Source organism: Urocampus carinirostris, chromosome 20, assembly GCF_059441175.1.
Source record: "Urocampus carinirostris isolate Australia breed hairy pipefish chromosome 20, RoL_Ucar_1.0, whole genome shotgun sequence".
NCBI lineage: Eukaryota > Metazoa > Chordata > Actinopteri > Syngnathiformes > Syngnathidae > Urocampus > Urocampus carinirostris.
In genome coordinates, this window is record NC_142368.1 from 19737982 (window position 1) to 19744194 (window position 6213).

General features: G+C 38.5%; 1 long non-coding RNA gene across 1 annotated transcript; it reads left to right on the top strand.

The window, feature by feature from the left end:
* The first annotated feature begins 357 nt into the window (after positions 1-357).
* On the top strand, positions 358-3730 carry LOC148346496 (uncharacterized). The gene is made up of 2 exons (XR_015848285.1): positions 358-808; positions 3399-3730. It is a non-coding gene; the product is annotated as an uncharacterized LOC148346496 (long non-coding RNA).
* The last annotated feature ends 2483 nt before the right edge of the window (positions 3731-6213 follow it).

Genomic DNA, 6213 nt, shown 5'->3' on the forward strand with positions numbered 1-6213 from the left:
ATTTTCAATGCGTTATCTTGCTGTTGGCCATTCCCCTCGAGGCAGATGAGCAGGGTAGATTGTTAAATTATCAATTTAGCCAAATAAAACACGTTTTTATTGTTATGATTCACTCTTTGTTTTGCCTTTTGTAAAAATCATAACCTACGTATTATCTTTTCAGTAAGTAAATTTGTTCAAAATAACAGTATTTTGCAAAGAAAGCAGGTAATTCACGCTCAAAGTGAATGATTTTGCCAAAAATGAAAAATACCATCCAAAAATGTTCTCCAAGTGGGCGATAATCTAATGGTGAATGGTTATTATAATTGATTATTTCGTAGCTCTCCAGCTAATCTTCTATTTATTGCCGTTCTCTTGTCTTTTTTGCTTTCACTTTTGGACACATGTGTGGCCAAAAACACTTACAGTAGGGACGAACTTATTCGGTTGGGTGGGCGTCTAAATTTCGATTTTTCGGGCACTTTTTATACCGGCTATGATATACCGAGCGAACTTCAAAGAGACCCGGCATCCTTGTGGACAGCTATTCCTCTTAATAAACGACGGCGGCGGCGCCGTAAAGAAAGGAAACAGAAGCGTGGTTGCCGTGCAGGTAGATGTGTGAAGCGTGTGAAGTCCAAGCAGCAAGATGGACGCGAGGATGGACGCGAGGATGTAACTAATTCCACCATTCATTCCTCGCCGGACAACCGACGCTTTAAACTCAGCGCTCACGAACGGCCACAACGCCGGGAGCTTTTGAAGATCTCGACAAAGACTACAAAGAGTTCAGCTAAGTCAAATGATTCAGCAAAACTGAAATTTGGTCTGTTAAATATTAGATCGCTTGCTCCAAAAGCTTTACTTGTTGATAACATTATTCGTGATTATAAACTTAACTGTATGGGTCTTTGTGAAACGTGGTTACGCCCGGATGAGCACTTAGCGCTAAATTATGCCTCTCCCCCAGACTACGAGAGTAGTCATATAGCACGCACGCTGAAAAGGGGTGGTGGTGTTGCGCTAATCTCTGAAAAATCGCTCAAATTTAATACACGTACCTCTAATAATTACAAAACGTTTGAGGCTCTTGTGATGCGGTCCCCTCAATTGTCAATTGATGTAATAACTATCTATCGTGCACCTGGGCCATACACAACTTTCTTAGACGAATTTGCTGAACTTTTGTCTGAACTAGTAATCTATGCAGACAAAATTATAATTATGGGAGACTTTAACATTCATATGAACTCCCCACACAGTTCATTTACTATTGCGTTTAGTTCTCTAATTGATGCATTTGGTTTTACTCAACTGGTTGACTTGCCAACCCATAAAAATGGGAACACGCTAGACTTGATTCTGACTCGAGGAGTTTTAACCTCAAACATTATGGTGCTACCGTGTACTACTGTTATCTCTGATCATTATTTAGTGACATTTGAGGTGCTAACTAAATGTAGAGTTAATAAAGCTGAGGGATTTAGCGGACGCAATATATGCACTGGCACAGTTTCTGAGCTCTTTGAACTCCTTCCTGGAGCAGTTGCGTCCTTTCCTAAATACAATGGCTCGATTGACTCACTCATGAATGAGTTCAATACCACCCTGACTAGTGTGCTGGATTCAATAGCGCCCATAAAACTAAAATCACGTCCTAAAAGACGCACACCTTGGTTTACTGATGAAACTAGAACCCTTAAAAAAGAATGCAGGAAATGGGAGAGAAAATGGCGCGCTACCAAGCTTGAGGTTTTCCATCAAACCTGGTGTGACAGCTTGTTAAAGTATAAAGCGGCCCTTGCCTCTGCAAAATCGGCCTACCTTTCGAAGGTGATTGCGTCTCAAAAGAACAACCCCAAAGCCCTTTTTGACACTGTAGCATCGCTTACAAGGCAACAGGCTATCGCAGACAGTTCGACACACTCTGCTCAGGACTTAATGGTCTTCTTCACTAAGAAGATTCAATGCATACAGGAAGAAATTGCAAGATATTGTTAGTACCACACGTATTAAAGGACTGAAATTTACAGATGCACGACAGGGTGGCTGCCCTGGGAAAATGGCCGGTTTTAGTGAACTGTCACTTGATGATCTCAAACAAGTGGTGAATGCGGCCAAACCGACAACTTGCCAGTTCGACCCGCTCCCAGGTTCACTTATTAAAAGTCTTTTTAGCGTCCTTGGGCCTTCAGTTCTAAATATTATAAATACATCACTCTCCTCAGGTGTAGTTCCAGCAGCTTTTAAGTCCGCCGTTATTAAACCCACACTGAAACGACCCAACCTTGATCCAGAAATATTAAGTAATTACAGACCTGTGTCAAACCTACCTTTCCTCTCTAAAGTACTCGAAAGAGTAGTGGCACAGCAGCTGAATGCTTTCATATCGGAGAATAACCTTTTTGAATCCATGCAATCAGGATTCAGGGCTAACCACTCTACTGAGACAGCTCTGATCAAGGTAACAAATGATCTCCTAATGTCAATGGATTCTGGCGCTTCATCACTTTTGCTGCTGCTGGATCTTAGTGCTGCTTTTGACACAGTGCGCCACAATATCCTACTAGAACGGTTGGAAAAATGGATTGGTCTCTCAGGAGCCGTCCTCTCGTGGTTCAAATCCTACCTCTCAGATAGGACGCACTGTGTTAAATATGGTGAAACGACATCTGAGCCCTTTAATGTTACCTGCGGTGTTCCGCAGGGTTCAGTGCTCGGCCCCCTACTTTTCAACATTTACATGCTTCCATTAGGTGATATTATTCGCAAGTACAATATCAGCTTCCACTGCTACGCAGACGACACTCAACTATATCTTCCGTTGGAGGAATCTTCCACACTAAACTGTGGAAATTTGGAGGCCTGTCTCACTGAGATAAAAGAGTGGATGTCACTCAATTTCTTGCGTCTTAACTCTGAAAAGACCGAAATGTTAGTCATTGGTCCTTCTAAATGCCGGGACTTATTCTCAAAAACTGCTGTGAACATTGACAAATGTCACATCACACAGAGTGACTCAGTTAAAAATTTAGGTGTCATATTTGACCCTGATCTATCCTTTGAGATGCATGTAAAGCAAATTACTAGAACTGCCTTCTTCCATCTTCGCAACATTGCTAAAATCCGTTCAATACTGTCTCAGTCTGATGCGGAAACAATAATTCATGCATTTGTTACCTCCCGTCTCGATTACTGCAATGCACTACTCTCCGGTCTCCCGAAGTCCAGAATCAAGTCTCTTCAGCTAGTACAAAATGCCGCAGCGAGGCTTTTAACTAGGACAAAAAAGTACGATCACATAACACCGATTTTGGCTAACTTGCATTGGCTCCCAGTTAGCCAAAGATGTGACTTCAAAGTTCTCTTAGTATTGTACAAAATCATACATGGACTTGCTCCCTCTTATCTTTCAGATCTGATCTGCCACTATGTCCCGGTCCGAAGCCTACGATCTGAGAGTGCTGGTCTTCTGATGATCCCGAGAGCAAAGAAGTCTTCTGCTGGTTCGAGAGCGTTCTCCATCCGGGCACCGGTGCTGTGGAATGCTCTTCCCCCTGAGATTCGATCTGCAACCTCAGTGGAAATGTTTAAATCTAAACTTAAAACTCACTTCTACTCCATTGCATACGAATAACCTACTCCTCTTGTCGGTTGAAAATAGTTTGTGTAATATTGTGTAACAATCTGTGAAGCCCTTTGAGACTCTTCGTGATTTAGGGCTATACAAATAAAAATGACTTGACTTGACTTGACTTAATCCATTTGACAAACATTGTAATTTTGTTATATTACAACATTTCTTTTGTGTAATATTTTTCTATCCGTCCAAATTTCGTCATTTGAATCTCAAAAAACAGTTATATGGAGAGCTTATTCAGAAGACAATTTTTCATCAATTGCGGACAAAACTAGGTTTTAACTTATTTTACTGAATGTCTCAAAACTTCCCCCCTGAGTTAAAACCTAAGTTCACTATCTATGAATACGAGTGAAATAAGACAGCATTTATAAATTTGCAAGATAAATTTATCAATCTTCTTCGCGTACATTTACACTTTGTATTAACAAGACTCTATATACTCTATACTTCAAGCAGGCGTATTCTTGAATGTTGTTGTCTTTCAGTCTTTGATTTGCGTATTCCACATTACATTCACCATTTGAATATGGCTTTTGCCCCATCAAAAATACTTTTTCAAAATGTGTCCATGTCAAACACGAAATGACTTTATTGTCTTTGGTCAGTTCCACTGACTGACGAGTGCAGGTATCTCCTATTAGCTGTCTGAAAAGCAGCTGGGATGTGCTCCATCACCCCATTGATCTCATTGTTGATGAGCGCAGCTGGGATGTGCCCCCATCACTCCCTTGGCCTCGCTGTTGATAAGCGGCGCAGATAATGGATGACTGATGTCTTTGTTCTCAACTGTTTTTCCCCCTTTCAGCAAATAATTTTTGTCCATGACCTCTTTTTGACAGATTGATATGTCCTTTGGAAAGTGCATTGACTTTCAAAAAGAAAAGAAAGAGTATTTTGTGGAATTCAGTGGCACTCGTCTCGTTAATTTTATTGTGCTTACGTACTGGGATTTTTTTTGTAAATTAGCCGGATTATTCAATGTCTTAAATTTTTCTCTAAATTTAAGTACTAGTAGACATTATCTTATTTTAATCAATTTCTATCAATTTATTTCCCGTGCAGTTATATCTTTAAATTATCATGATATGTCTCGAAATCAACTAATCCGTTATTTTTATTTCCTATGACCCTCTTCAAGATTGATCAATTTGTTTCTCATTGTCTTCTAAAAATGCTCTTCCATAGACACTGTTTCCTTTTAACTTAACGAAATCATAAGTCAATATTTGTTACACATTTGTTTATCATTTGTCAATCGTAACACTCATTCTAAAAAAATTCAGTGTGTAATCAATTGTCCTCCCAATTGTCCTTTCGGCTAAACTTGTCAAAATTCCAAACCCTCACACTATCTAAACATCAAAAATCTCAAAAGATCTAAAAAAAATCTCAAAAAATGCCAAATCGAACTTAATGTCAAAACTTTCTAATTGTATTTTCCTCTCTGTGTAATAATAATCAATCTTTTGTTATTGATTCAATATAGAGCAATACATACTTGTCACTTATGAATTATCTTGTTGAGTCGTATTTATTTTATTATCATTAGATAGATAGATAGATACTTTGTTCATCCCCGAAGGGAAATTCACATTTCCAGCAGCATCCCTGAGCTGAGAACAATCGAGAACAATCGAAAATAACACGGGAGCTGCTGGAGTGGCTGCCATTCATGACGGCGCCGGAAGAAAAGATTCAATTTGAATCATTTACAAACAAACAAACAATTGAATCATGTACAAACAAACAAACAAAATATTCATGTTTCAATAAGTGGAGTGTTAATAAAATATTTCTGAATCTTTATTCCGCGCAACAATCTTTGTTTTTACGCAATAGTCTTTATTCTAAGCTACCCTTCGAGATCTCTTGTGATTAAGGCTATACAAATCAACATGATCTGGCCCGACTATTAATACTCGTTTCTTTTTTCTTTTCTGTTTAAAAGAAACATTTCATTCAGTGACTGAAATAGCTTCAGCTACGTTATTAATGATTTCTAGTCTCGAATTTTCTTTTCTGTGTTAATTTGTCGTCATTTTCGAATTTCTTTCAAAATTTTGATTATTTGAAATGGTTCAAATGACCTGCATTATTTTATTGAGAGTAATCTATTATTGAATACGAGAACTAAGGAAATAATCTTTTTACGTATTACGCGTATTTTTAATTTGTCCATTTACGAACGAGAAGATGGACACTAAAATTATGGACGGTTTCCAGTCATCTTCATTGCTTTACTCGTCCTTGCTTTATTAGGAGCATAACTACACGTCTTAAAGTTATTACCCTTTTGCTATTCGCATATTCAATGAAAAATGAAATGATTAGTTCGGTTTCCCTTTAAGTTGTCATTATCATTTAGTTACTCTTTAACAAAGATTTAACGCATTACAAGCCTTGTCGTTATTTTGGTTTTGCTGTATGAGTTTTTATTTTTCTGCACGCCGATCTTAGCTAATGAGATCTCGTCGCTTCGAGATTACGTCATTGTTGGTGGTAATTCTTGTCGAGCGAAGGTTAAGTCAGTCTTTTTATTAGACAAACGGCTTTTTTCCTTGTTCAATTCATCAAAGAGAGCTTGCTTT